This window comes from Brachycentrus maculatus, unplaced genomic scaffold (assembly GCF_059751285.1).
Source record: "Brachycentrus maculatus isolate JH-2025_06_01 unplaced genomic scaffold, ASM5975128v1 h1tg000999l, whole genome shotgun sequence".
Taxonomy (NCBI): Eukaryota; Metazoa; Arthropoda; class Insecta; order Trichoptera; family Brachycentridae; genus Brachycentrus; species Brachycentrus maculatus.
Window position 1 is genome coordinate 92,501 of NW_028281717.1, and position 13,975 is coordinate 106,475.

Genomic DNA, 13,975 nt, shown 5'->3' on the forward strand with positions numbered 1-13,975 from the left:
GATCGAGCTCGCGACGCGGTCAAGCGGCCGCGCGTACCCCACACTGCGCGGGTACTACGAGTGGGAGTTAATATATAATATTATACGAGGAGTTATTAATACATAATATAACACAAGGAAGGGTGAACGGCGGGAGTAGCTATGATCAGCTTAAGGTTGCCAAATGCCTCGCCGTCTGACATTAATTCGACCCTCTCGATGGCTCGTCGGACAAGGCCCGGATCGAGCTCTGAACGCGGTCAAGCGACGCCGACGCGCGGCAATCGCGAGTACCCTACGCTGCGCGAGTACTACGAGTCGGAGTGTTTGTTCGTTTAGATAATGTATATATATATATATATATATATATATATATATATATATATATATATATATATATATATATATATATATATATATATAAAATATTATATAAGGAGGGGTGAACGGCGGGAGTAGCTATGAACGGCTTAATGCCTCGCCGTCTGACATTCGTCGGGGAGTACGAGTGATTGTTTATTCATGTGAGAGATAACAGAGAGTCGGAGTGATGGATTATTTACAATAGATAATATTATTAATTGAATAAATCAATTAATCAATATAAGGTTATTAATGAGAAGGGTGAACGGCGGGAGTAGCTAAGATCGGCCTAAGGTTGCCGAATGCCTCGCCGTCTGACATTAATTCGACCCTCTCGATGGCTCGTCGGGAATGGCCCGGATCGAGCTCGCGACGCGGTCAAGCGGCCGCGCGTACCCCACACTGCGCGGGTACTACGAGTGGGAGTTAATATATAATATTATACGAGGAGTTATTAATACATAATATAACACAAGGAAGGGTGAACGGCGGGAGTAGCTATGATCAGCTTAAGGTTGCCAAATGCCTCGCCGTCTGACATTAATTCGACCCTCTCGATGGCTCGTCGGGAATGGCCCGGATCGAGCTCGCGACGCGGTCAAGCGGCCGCGCGTACCCCACACTGCGCGGGTACTACGAGTGGGAGTTAATATATAATATTATACGAGGAGTTATTAATACATAATATAACACAAGGAAGGGTGAACGGCGGGAGTAGCTATGATCAGCTTAAGGTTGCCAAATGCCTCGCCGTCTGACATTAATTCGACCCTCTCGATGGCTCGTCGGGAATGGCCCGGATCGAGCTCGCGACGCGGTCAAGCGGCCGCGCGTACCCCACACTGCGCGGGTACTACGAGTGGGAGTTAATATATAATATTATACGAGGATATTAATACATAATATAACACAAGGAAGGGTGAACGGCGGGAGTAGCTATGATCAGCTTAAGGTTGCCAAATGCCTCGCCGTCTGACATTAATTCGACCCTCTCGATGGCTCGTCGGGAATGGCCCGGATCGAGCTCGCGACGCGGTCAAGCGGCCGCGCGTACCCCACACTGCGCGGGTACTACGAGTGGGAGTTAATATATAATATTATACGAGGATATTAATACATAATATAACACAAGGAAGGGTGAACGGCGGGAGTAGCTATGATCAGCTTAAGGTTGCCAAATGCCTCGCCGTCTGACATTAATTCGACCCTCTCGATGGCTCGTCGGGAATGGCCCGGATCGAGCTCGCGACGCGGTCAAGCGGCCGCGCGTACCCCACACTGCGCGGGTACTACGAGTGGGAGTTAATATATAATATTATACGAGGAGTTATTAATACATAATATAACACAAGGAAGGGTGAACGGCGGGAGTAGCTATGATCAGCTTAAGGTTGCCAAATGCCTCGCCGTCTGACATTAATTCGACCCTCTCGATGGCTCGTCGGACAAGGCCCGGATCGAGCTCTGAACGCGGTCAAGCGACGCCGACGCGCGGCAATCGCGAGTACCCTACGCTGCGCGAGTACTACGAGTCGGAGTGTTTGTTCGTTTAGATAATGTATATATATATATATATATATATATATATATATATATATATATATATATATATATATATATATAAAATATTATATAAGGAGGGGTGAACGGCGGGAGTAGCTATGAACGGCTTAATGCCTCGCCGTCTGACATTCGTCGGGGAGTACGAGTGATTGTTTATTCATGTGAGAGATAACAGAGAGTCGGAGTGATGGATTATTTACAATAGATAATATTATTAATTGAATAAATTAATTAATCAATATAAGGTTATTAATGAGAAGGGTGAACGGCGGGAGTAGCTAAGATCGGCCTAAGGTTGCCGAATGCCTCGCCGTCTGACATTAATTCGACCCTCTCGATGGCTCGTCGGGAATGGCCCGGATCGAGCTCGCGACGCGGTCAAGCGGCCGCGCGTACCCCACACTGCGCGGGTACTACGAGTGGGAGTTAATATATAATATTATACGAGGAGTTATTAATACATAATATAACACAAGGAAGGGTGAACGGCGGGAGTAGCTATGATCAGCTTAAGGTTGCCAAATGCCTCGCCGTCTGACATTAATTCGACCCTCTCGATGGCTCGTCGGGAATGGCCCGGATCGAGCTCGCGACGCGGTCAAGCGGCCGCGCGTACCCCACACTGCGCGGGTACTACGAGTGGGAGTTAATATATAATATTATACGAGGATATTAATACATAATATAACACAAGGAAGGGTGAACGGCGGGAGTAGCTATGATCAGCTTAAGGTTGCCAAATGCCTCGCCGTCTGACATTAATTCGACCCTCTCGATGGCTCGTCGGGAATGGCCCGGATCGAGCTCGCGACGCGGTCAAGCGGCCGCGCGTACCCCACACTGCGCGGGTACTACGAGTGGGAGTTAATATATAATATTATACGAGGAGTTATTAATACATAATATAACACAAAGAAGGGTGAACGGCGGGAGTAGCTATGATCAGCTTAAGGTTGCCAAATGCCTCGCCGTCTGACATTAATTCGACCCTCTCGATGGCACGTCGGACAAGGCCCGGATCGAGCTCTGAACGCGGTCAAGCGACGCCGACGCGCGGCAATCGCGAGTACCCTACGCTGCGCGAGTACTACGAGTCGGAGTGTTTGTTCGTTTAGATAATGTATATATATATATATATATATATATATATATATATATATATATATATATATATATATATATATATATATATATAAAATATTATATAAGGAGGGGTGAACGGCGGGAGTAGCTATGAACGGCTTAATGCCTCGCCGTCTGACATTCGTCGGGGAGTACGAGTGATTGTTTATTCATGTGAGAGATAACAGAGAGTCGGAGTGATGGATTATTTACAATAGATAATATTATTAATTGAATAAATTAATTAATCAATATAAGGTTATTAATGAGAAGGGTGAACCGCGGGAGTAGCTATGATCGGCCTAAGGTTGCCGAATGCCTCGCCGTCTGACATTAATTCGACCCTCTCGATGGCTCGTCGGGAATGGCCCGGATCGAGCTCGCGACGCGGTCAAGCGGCCGCGCGTACCCCACACTGCGCGGGTACTACGAGTGGGAGTTAATATATAATATTATACGAGGATATTAATACATAATATAACACAAGGAAGGGTGAACGGCGGGAGTAGCTATGATCAGCTTAAGGTTGCCAAATGCCTCGCCGTCTGACATTAATTCGACCCTCTCGATGGCTCGTCGGGAATGGCCCGGATCGAGCTCGCGACGCGGTCAAGCGGCCGCGCGTACCCCACACTGCGCGGGTACTACGAGTGGGAGTTAATATATAATATTATACGAGGAGTTATTAATACATAATATAACACAAAGAAGGGTGAACGGCGGGAGTAGCTATGATCAGCTTAAGGTTGCCAAATGCCTCGCCGTCTGACATTAATTCGACCCTCTCGATGGCACGTCGGACAAGGCCCGGATCGAGCTCTGAACGCGGTCAAGCGACGCCGACGCGCGGCAATCGCGAGTACCCTACGCTGCGCGAGTACTACGAGTCGGAGTGTTTGTTCGTTTAGATAATGTATATATATATATATATATATATATATATATATATATATATATATATATATATATATATATATATATATATAAAATATTATATAAGGAGGGGTGAACGGCGGGAGTAGCTATGAACGGCTTAATGCCTCGCCGTCTGACATTCGTCGGGGAGTACGAGTGATTGTTTATTCATGTGAGAGATAACAGAGAGTCGGAGTGATGGATTATTTACAATAGATAATATTATTAATTGAATAAATTAATTAATCAATATAAGGTTATTAATGAGAAGGGTGAACGGCGGGAGTAGCTAAGATCGGCCTAAGGTTGCCGAATGCCTCGCCGTCTGACATTAATTCGACCCTCTCGATGGCTCGTCGGGAATGGCCCGGATCGAGCTCGCGACGCGGTCAAGCGGCCGCGCGTACCCCACACTGCGCGGGTACTACGAGTGGGAGTTAATATATAATATTATACGAGGAGTTATTAATACATAATATAACACAAGGAAGGGTGAACGGCGGGATATGATCAGCTTAAGGTTGCCAAATGCCTCGCCGTCTGACATTAATTCGACCCTCTCGATGGCTCGTCGGGAATGGCCCGGATCGAGCTCGCGACGCGGTCAAGCGGCCGCGCGTACCCCACACTGCGCGGGTACTACGAGTGGGAGTTAATATATAATATTATACGAGGAGTTATTAATACATAATATAACACAAGGAAGGGTGAACGGCGGGAGTAGCTATGATCAGCTTAAGGTTGCCAAATGCCTCGCCGTCTGACATTAATTCGACCCTCTCGATGGCTCGTCGGGAATGGCCCGGATCGAGCTCGCGACGCGGTCAAGCGGCCGCGCGTACCCCACACTGCGCGGGTACTACGAGTGGGAGTTAATATATAATATTATACGAGGATATTAATACATAATATAACACAAGGAAGGGTGAACGGCGGGAGTAGCTATGATCAGCTTAAGGTTGCCAAATGCCTCGCCGTCTGACATTAATTCGACCCTCTCGATGGCACGTCGGACAAGGCCCGGATCGAGCTCTGAACGCGGTCAAGCGACGCCGACGCGCGGCAATCGCGAGTACCCTACGCTGCGCGAGTACTACGAGTCGGAGTGTTTGTTCGTTTAGATAATGTATATATATATATATATATATATATATATATATATATATATATATATATATATATATATATATATATATATATATATATATATAAAATATTATATAAGGAGGGGTGAACGGCGGGAGTAGCTATGAACGGCTTAATGCCTCGCCGTCTGACATTCGTCGGGGAGTACGAGTGATTGTTTATTCATGTGAGAGATAACAGAGAGTCGGAGTGATGGATTATTTACAATAGATAATATTATTAATTGAATAAATTAATTAATCAATATAAGGTTATTAATGAGAAGGGTGAACCGCGGGAGTAGCTATGATCGGCCTAAGGTTGCCGAATGCCTCGCCGTCTGACATTAATTCGACCCTCTCGATGGCTCGTCGGGAATGGCCCGGATCGAGCTCGCGACGCGGTCAAGCGGCCGCGCGTACCCCACACTGCGCGGGTACTACGAGTGGGAGTTAATATATAATATTATACGAGGATATTAATACATAATATAACACAAGGAAGGGTGAACGGCGGGAGTAGCTATGATCAGCTTAAGGTTGCCAAATGCCTCGCCGTCTGACATTAATTCGACCCTCTCGATGGCTCGTCGGGAATGGCCCGGATCGAGCTCGCGACGCGGTCAAGCGGCCGCGCGTACCCCACACTGCGCGGGTACTACGAGTGGGAGTTAATATATAATATTATACGAGGAGTTATTAATACATAATATAACACAAAGAAGGGTGAACGGCGGGAGTAGCTATGATCAGCTTAAGGTTGCCAAATGCCTCGCCGTCTGACATTAATTCGACCCTCTCGATGGCACGTCGGACAAGGCCCGGATCGAGCTCTGAACGCGGTCAAGCGACGCCGACGCGCGGCAATCGCGAGTACCCTACGCTGCGCGAGTACTACGAGTCGGAGTGTTTGTTCGTTTAGATAATGTATATATATATATATATATATATATATATATATATATATATATATATATATATATATATATATATATATATATATATATATATATAATATTATATAAGGAGGGGTGAACGGCGGGAGTAGCTATGAACGGCTTAATGCCTCGCCGTCTGACATTCGTCGGGGAGTACGAGTGATTGTTTATTCATGTGAGAGATAACAGAGAGTCGGAGTGATGGATTATTTACAATAGATAATATTATTAATTGAATAAATTAATTAATCAATATAAGGTTATTAATGAGAAGGGTGAACCGCGGGAGTAGCTATGATCGGCCTAAGGTTGCCGAATGCCTCGCCGTCTGACATTAATTCGACCCTCTCGATGGCTCGTCGGGAATGGCCCGGATCGAGCTCGCGACGCGGTCAAGCGGCCGCGCGTACCCCACACTGCGCGGGTACTACGAGTGGGAGTTAATATATAATATTATACGAGGAGTTATTAATATATAATATAACACAAGGAAGGGTGAACGGCGGGAGTAGCTATGATCAGCTTAAGGTTGCCAAATGCCTCGCCGTCTGACATTAATTCGACCCTCTCGATGGCTCGTCGGGAATGGCCCGGATCGAGCTCGTGACGCGGTCAAGCGGCCGCGCGTACCCCACACTGCGCGGGTACTACGAGTGGGAGTTAATATATAATATTATACGAGGAGTTATTAATACATAATATAACACAAGGAAGGGTGAACGGCGGGAGTAGCTATGATCAGCTTAAGGTTGCCAAATGCCTCGCCGTCTGACATTAATTCGACCCTCTCGATGGCTCGTCGGACAAGGCCCGGATCGAGCTCTGAACGCGGTCAAGCGACGCCGACGCGCGGCAATCGCGAATATATATATATATATATATATATATATATATATATATATATATATATATATATATATATATATATTATGATGAAGATGGAGAGGAAGAAGAAGTAGAAGAAAAGTAGTAGAAGAAGAAGAAGAAGAATAATAATAATAATGATAACAAAACTAATAATCATAATAGTTATGATAATACTGATAACAATGATTATAATAATAAGAAGAAGAAGAAGAAGAAGAAGAAGAGGAAGAAGAAGAAGAAGAAGAATAGTTATCATAATAATAGTAGTAATAGTAATAATAATAATAATAATTTCGTAAGATGAAGAAAAAGAAGAAGAAGAAGAACAAGAGCAAGAAGAAGAAGAGGAAGAAGAGGAAGTCGAAGAAGAGGTATAGGACCACGAAGAATAGAAGAAGAAGAAGAAGAAGAAGAAGTAGGAGAAAAGTAGAAGAAGAAGAAGAAGAATAATAATAATAATAATAACAAAACTAATAATCATAATAGTTATGACAATACTGAATAATAAGAGGAAGAAGAAGAAGAAGAAGAAGAAGAAGAAGGAGAAGAAGAAGAAGAAGAGTTATCATAACAATAGTAGTAATAGTTAAAATAATAATAATTTCGTAAGAAGAAGAAAAAGAAGAAGAAGAAGAAGAAGAACAAGAGCAAGAAGAAGAAGAGGAAGAAGAGGAAGTCGAAGAAGAATAGAATAGAATAGAAGAAGAAGACGATTAAGACGAAAAGTAGACGACGAAGAATAGAAGAAGAAGAAGAAGAAGAAGAAGAAGGATAATAATAATAATAATAATAATAATAATAATAATAATAACAAAACTAATAATCATGATAGTTACGATAATAATGATAACAATGATTATAATGATAAGGAGAAGGAGAAGAAGAAGAAGAGGATGAATACTTTTTAAAAAAATATATATATCTGCGTGTACACGCATCGACGTGTAAAAAATATGTATATATATTCGTAACGTGTATCCGCTATCGAAACGAAAATCGTGTAGAGAGAAGTGAAAAAAATTATGCGCGCCGACCATCTGGACTCGATCACTCGCCGTACCCCGCGCGGGAGTTACGCTAAGCCCGAATCCGCGCACCCGCCTCGGTCTAGTCGCTCTCGGGGCCGGGGCCGGCGAGACCGGGCCGCCGCGGTACTGTATGCGCGTCCGTAGTGGCGCGCTGATTTGCACAGCGTTCGCAAACCGCGGCGGCCCATCTGTCGGTCGCGTCGGCGGTACATTTGCGAAACTCGACGCGGCGTTCGCCTTCTGGCTTCGCCGGCGCCCGTGTCTCATCTCTGGAGTTCCGCGCGAGTAGAACTTGACCAAGAAATGAAAAAGAGTACGGTCGGAGGAGGTAACTCCCCGGCCACACCGTTGCCTCACGGCTCACGGCGTACGCGTTTTACGAATGGGAATTCATAATTTAGGCGACGACGACGCACTCCGTGTGATCGATCCCCGCCTGCTCTCCCCGCTCGGCTCTTCGAGCAAGAGAACCACCGCAGCGGCAAGGCAGAGTAACAACAATACACATGCCCGATAATGAGCAAATTGTTCTTTTATCGACGGAGTGTGAGTGTCACAGAGCGTGGCGCGGCGGGTGACTCCGCCGCGCGCGAACACGCCGTGTCCGAGCAGTGTCTCTCGGTTACGCAGCTAACCCGAAGAACAGCTCCCTGGTTGATCCTGCCAGTAATCATATGCTTGTCTCAAAGACTAAGCCATGCAAGTCTCAGTAAAAGCCGAATTAAGGTGAAACCGCGAATGGCTCAATATATCAGTTTTGGTTCCTTAGATCGTACACGGTTACTTGGATAACTGTGGCAATTCTAGAGCTAATACATGCAAACGAGGTCCTGACCGGCAACGGGAGGGATGCTTTTATTAGATCAAAAACCAATCGGCGGCGGGGTTCGCGCCCCGTCCGTCGCCATTCGAGATGACTCTAGATAACTTTGAGCTGATCGCACGGTCTAGCACCGGCGACGCATCTTTCAAATGTCTGCCTTATCAACTGTCGATGGTAGTTTATGCGACTACCATGGTTGTCACGGGTAACGGGGAATCAGGGTTCGATTCCGGAGAGGGAGCCTGAGAAACGGCTACCACATCCACGGAAGGCAGCAGGCGCGCAAATTACCCACTCCCGGCACGGGGAGGTAGTGACGAAAAATAACGATACGGGACTCGTCCGAGGCCTCGTGATCGGAATGATTACACTTTAAATCCTTTAACGAGGATCCATTGGAGGGCAAGTCTGGTGCCAGCAGCCGCGGTAATTCCAGCTCCAATAGCATATACTAAAGTTGTTGCGGTTAAAAAGCTCGTAGTTGAAATTGTGTCCTGCGGTGTCGGTCTACCGAATGCGGTACGACAGGCACGTCTGCGGGGCTTCTCGCCGGTGCGTCCACCGCCGGTGTGTCGCGGTCGTCCTCACGGTCGGCCGCGCGCCGAGGCGGGCCGTCGCGGCTGTTTACTTTGAACAAATTAGAGTGCTCAAAGCGGGCTAACACTTGCCTGAATATTGTACGCATGGAATAATAGAATAGGACCTCGGTTCTGTTTTGTTGGCTTTCTGATACCAGAGGTAATGATTAATAGGGACAACTGGGGGCATTCGTATTGCGACGTTAGAGGTGAAATTCTTGGATCGTCGCAAGACGGACTAAAGCGAAAGCATTTGCCAAAGGTGTTTTCATTAATCAAGAACGAAAGTTAGAGGTTCGAAGGCGATTAGATACCGCTGTAGTTCTAACCATAAATGATGCCAGCCAGCGATCCGCCGAAGTTTCATAATTTTAACCCGGTGGGCAGCTCCCGGGAAACCAAAGCTTTCGGGCTCCGGGGGGAGTATGGTTGCAAAGCTGAAACTTAAAGGAATTGACGGAAGGGCACCACCAGGAGTGGAGCCTGCGGCTTAATTCGACTCAACACGGGAAAACTCACCAGGCCCGGACACTGGAAGGATTGACGGATTAACAGCTCTTTCTCGATTCGGTGGGTGGTGGTGCATGGCCGCTCTTAGTTGGTGGAGCGATTTGTCAGGTTAATTCCGGTAACGAACGTAACTCTAGCCTATTAAATAGACGTGCAACCGGTATCACGAGGGTCCGCGTGCGCGCGTTCCGCGGCGCTCGCGTCGCGTGCGTGCGTCTCGCGGTCTTCACTACCGGCGTACAATGAAAATCTTCTTAGAGGGACCGGCGGTATATATAGCCGCACGAGATTGAGCAATAGCAGGTCTGTGATGCCCTTAGATGTCCTGGGCCGCACGCGCGCTACACTGAAGGGATCAGCGTGTCCTCCTTGGCCTAACGGCCCGGGTAACCCGATGAAACCCCTTCGTGATAGGGATTGGGGTTTGCAATTCTCCCCCATGAACGAGGAATTCCTAGTAAAAGCGAGTCACCAGCTCGCGTTGATTGCGTCCCTGCCCTTTGTACACACCGCCCGTCGCTACTACCGATGGATGATTTGGTGAGGTCTTCGGACTGGTGCGCGGAAGCTCGTCTCGGGCGTCCGACGCGTCGGAAAGTTTGACCGAATTTGATCATTTAGAGGAAGTAAAAGTCGTAACAAGGTTTCCGTAGGTGAACCTGCGGAAGGATCATTTCCTGTGTAATAATATATTTTGTAATATATATATACATACTTGTATGTAAAATACACGAATCACGATGCGCGGCCGAGAGCCCGACATCGCTGCGGCGGAGATCGCCCTAGGGCGCCGCCGCGAACCGCGGACCCGCCGGCGTCGCGGGACGGCTCTCTCGATCCTGACGGGTCGGGGGACCGCGCCCGCGTCCGGTCGCGATTTAGTGATGCGCGTGTGCGTGTGCGCGCGCGCATCACCATTAAGGTTGCTATTTTTTGTTGTTTTGATCTTCTAAGGTCAGTTTGCGCTCGCGCGAACACCCAAAACGCGACGGATAAACAAGTGAACGAATGACAATTTTAAAATTGTACAATTATTACCCTGAACGGCGGATCACTCGGCTCGTGGGTCGATGAAGAACGCAGCTAAATGCGCGTCAGAGTGTGAACTGCAGGACACATGAGCATCGACATTTCGAACGCACATTGCGGTCCGAGCAAGACGTAGTTTGTCCACGGACCACTCCTGTTTGAGGGTCGCGCACGCAATGCGACCAGACTTCGCCGCGGAGTCTCTCACCCTCGTCCGCGAGGGGGGGGGGGCCCCGGCGAGCGCGCTGCCGGCGTCGCCCGCGCCGCCCGACCCGCTCCGGCGGTCGGCGCGCGCGCGGGCGTCCGGTCAAATGTGTGACGAATTTCGAGCGCGCGGCCGGGACGCTAACGCGTGTCCGGGGGCTAGCGACGACGCTGTGAAACCGCGATCGATCCTTTTGCGATCTTCGCGGGGCGATCCTCGCGCCCTCGACGCGGTCCCGCCGCCGCGCGCCTCTGTCTGTCTGTATTATTTATATATAATATAAAAATTATCTTTCTGTCGTCGACCTCAAATCAGGAGAGATCACCCGCCGAACTTAAGCATATCAGTAAGCGGAGGAAAAGAAACTAACGAGGATTCCCCGAGTAGCGGCGAGCGAAACGGGAAGAGCCCAGCGCTGAATCCTGCGGCCCAGGCGGGCCGCCGGGAAATGTAGCGTTAGGGAGGAGAGTAATATATACACGCGCGGTCATTAGTCACGGCTGCCTGTCCAAGTTCATCTTGAACGGGGCCCGCTTACCCGCAGAGGGTGCCAGGCCCGTAGCGACGGTAGCCGGCCGCGACGGTCTCTCTCCCCAGAGTCGGGTTGCTTGAGAGTGCAGCCCTAAGTGGGTGGTAAACTCCATCTAAGGCTAAATACTACCACGAGACCGATAGCGAACAAGTACCGTGAGGGAAAGTTGAAAAGAACTTTGAAGAGAGAGTTAAAGAGTACGTGAAACCGTTCAGGGGTAAACCTGTGGAACTCAAACGAGCGAACGGGGAGATTCATCGCGTCTTCCGTCGGGGCCCGCGTCTCGGTGCACACCTTCGCCCTCGGCACTCGTGTCGGGGCGGCGGGTGTCCGGGTGCGCAGCCGGGCCCCCGGAGCGCGTGCACTTCTCCCTCAGTATAACACCGCGACCCGTCGCGCCCCGGTCGAATGCGCCGTGCGGTTGTCCCGTCTCGCTATGCGGGGCGGAGCCGCGGCGTCCACGGCCGGGGCCGGTCGAACATTTGACGAGCGACGGTAGAGAACGAGGATCGCGTCCGCCCCACCTGTGAGGGCGTCCGTCGCGTCACAGCCGCTTCCTTATCGCGGCCCCCGGCGTCTAGTGCGTCGCGGGCGTCGCTTTTCGGTTGCCGGCGGTTAGTGGCGCGCTCTCGGACGGGACGCGTCCCGGTCGGCGGTGGTTTTGTTTTGGGCACTCACAGGACCCGTCTTGAAACACGGACCAAGGAGTCTAGCATGTGCGCGAGTCATTGGGAACGCTGATAAACCCAGAGGCGAAATGAAAGTGAAAGGTCGGCCTCGAGCCGGCCGCAGGGAAGATGCGCGGGCGTCGCCAGACGCCCCGCCGCATTCCCGAGGCGTTTCGAGAAAGCCCCCGTGCGATTATCGAGACGCACTGAGAGCGTACACGCTGGGACCCGAAAGATGGTGAACTATGCCTGGTCAGGTCGAAGTCAGGGGAAACCCTGATGGAGGACCGAAGCGATTCTGACGTGCAAATCGATCGTCCGAACTGGGTATAGGGGCGAAAGACTAATCGAACTATCTAATAGCTGGTTCCATCCGAAGTTTCCCTCAGGATAGCTGGCGCTCGAGAAACATGACGTTCGCGTCATTCTGACAGTCTCATCCGGTAAAGCGAATGATTAGAGGCATTGGGGTCGAAATGACCTCAACCTATTCTCAAACTTTAAATGGGTGAGATCTCCTTCTTGCTCGAAGATGAAGTAGGAGCTCGGATGGGAGTGCCAAGTGGGCCAATTTTGGTAAGCAGAACTGGCGCTGTGGGATGAACCAAACGTCGAGTTAAGGCGCCCAATGAACGCTCATCGGAGACCATAAAAGGCGTTGGTCGCTCAGGACAGCAGGACGGTGGCCATGGAAGTCGGAATCCGCTAAGGAGTGTGTAACAACTCACCTGCCGAAGCAACCAGCCCTGAAAATGGATGGCGCTGTAGCGTTCAGCCTATACTCGACCGTCGCAGGCAGGTGGGACGTTCGCGCGGCGCCCGCGTCGCGCGATCGTTTTGAGGCCGCGACGAGTAGGATGGCCGCGGCGGTGTGCGCAGAAGGGTCTGGGCGTGAGCCCGCCTGGAGCCTCCGTCGGCGCAGATCTTGGTGGTAGTAGCAAATACTCAAGCGAGGTCCTTGAGGGCTGATGTGGAGAAGGGTTTCGCGTTAACAGCCGTTGCACGCGAGTTAGTCGATCCTAAGCCCTAGGAGAAATCCGATGTCGATGATGGTGTAAAGTTATGTTATATATATATTATATTATTTATAAATAGAATATCACACCCGTCGGGCGAAAGGGAATCCGGTTGCAGTTCCGGAACCCGGCTGCGGAACCGTCTTAAAAATCGTTCCCTCGCAAGAGAGTTCGTCGGGGTAACCCAAAGTGGCCTGAAGACGCCGACGGGAGATCCGGAGAGAGTTATCTTTTCTGCCTGAGCGTTCGAGCGCCCTGGAATCCCATAGCGGGGAGATAGGGCTCGGGACGCGAAGAGCATCGCCGATGCGGCGGTGTCCGGATCGGCCCCTCGGACCTTGAAAATTCAGGTGAGGGATACGCGGAGATGTCGCGCCGGCTCGTACCCATATCCGCAGCAGGTCTCCAAGGTGAAGAGCCTCTAGCCGATAGAATAATGTAGGTAAGGGAAGTCGGCAAGTTGGATCCGTAACTTCGGGATAAGGATTGGCTCTGAGGGCCGTGGCGTGTCGGGCCTGGTCGGGAAGAGGTCATCGGCCGAGACGTGGAAGCCGGGCGGGGTCCCCCCGCGTGGCGCCCCAACGGGTGTCGCGCGGGTGTGGATCTCCGTCACCCGGCGCCTCGCCTTGGCCTCCCCTCGGATCTTCCTCGCTGTGTGGCGCCGGCGTGTTCGCGCACGCTCGGCGACCTGTACGGCCGCCGGACGACGGTCAAC

The 13,975-nt window shown here is 49.9% G+C and overlaps 1 non-coding gene and 2 pseudogenes across 1 annotated transcript; all 3 read left to right on the forward strand.

Annotated features, from left to right (window-relative positions):
• Positions 1 to 8,546: 8,546 nt before the first annotated feature.
• LOC148299681 (small subunit ribosomal RNA) lies at positions 8,547 to 10,486 on the forward strand. The gene has a single exon (XR_015839048.1). It is a non-coding gene; the product is annotated as a small subunit ribosomal RNA (ribosomal RNA).
• Positions 10,487 to 10,845: 359 nt separating this feature from the next.
• LOC148299682 (5.8S ribosomal RNA) lies at positions 10,846 to 11,007 on the forward strand (annotated as a pseudogene).
• A 361-nt stretch (positions 11,008 to 11,368) lies between these two features.
• On the forward strand, positions 11,369 to 13,687 carry LOC148299683 (large subunit ribosomal RNA; annotated as a pseudogene).
• Positions 13,688 to 13,975: the final 288 nt, after the last annotated feature.